The 398-nt window shown below is 55.8% G+C and overlaps 1 protein-coding gene across 1 annotated transcript in view; it reads left to right on the forward strand.

The window, feature by feature from the left end:
• Positions 1–398, forward strand: part of LOC109923932 (lens fiber membrane intrinsic protein-like) — an 8,341-nt gene that overhangs the window by 2,282 nt on the left and 5,661 nt on the right. The gene's annotated exons all lie outside the window — the stretch shown is intronic.

Genomic DNA, 398 nt, shown 5'->3' on the forward strand with positions numbered 1-398 from the left:
GTGTGTGTGTCACTGTGTGTGTGTGCGTGTGTCACTGTGTGTGTGTGCGTGTGTCACTGTGTGAGTGAGTGCGTGTCACTGTGTGTGTGTCACTGTGCATGTGTCACTGTGTGAGTGAGTGCGTGTGTCACTGTGTGTGCGTCAGTGTGTGTGCGTGTCACTGTGTGCGTGTGTCACTGTGTGCGTGTGTCACTGTACGTGCGTGTCACTGTGTGTGTGTCACTGTGTGTGTCACTGTGTGTGTCACTGTGTGCGCGTGTCACTGTGTGCGCATGTCACTGTGTGTGCGTGTGTCGCTGTGTGCTTGTGTCGCTGCGTGCGTGTGTCACTGCGTGCGTGTGTCACTGTGCACGTGTGTCACTGTGTGCGTGTCACTGTGTGCGTGTGTCACTGTGTGC

This window comes from Rhincodon typus, chromosome 47 (genome assembly GCF_021869965.1).
Source record: "Rhincodon typus isolate 14 chromosome 47, sRhiTyp1.1, whole genome shotgun sequence".
Lineage (NCBI taxonomy): Eukaryota > Metazoa > Chordata > Chondrichthyes > Orectolobiformes > Rhincodontidae > Rhincodon > Rhincodon typus.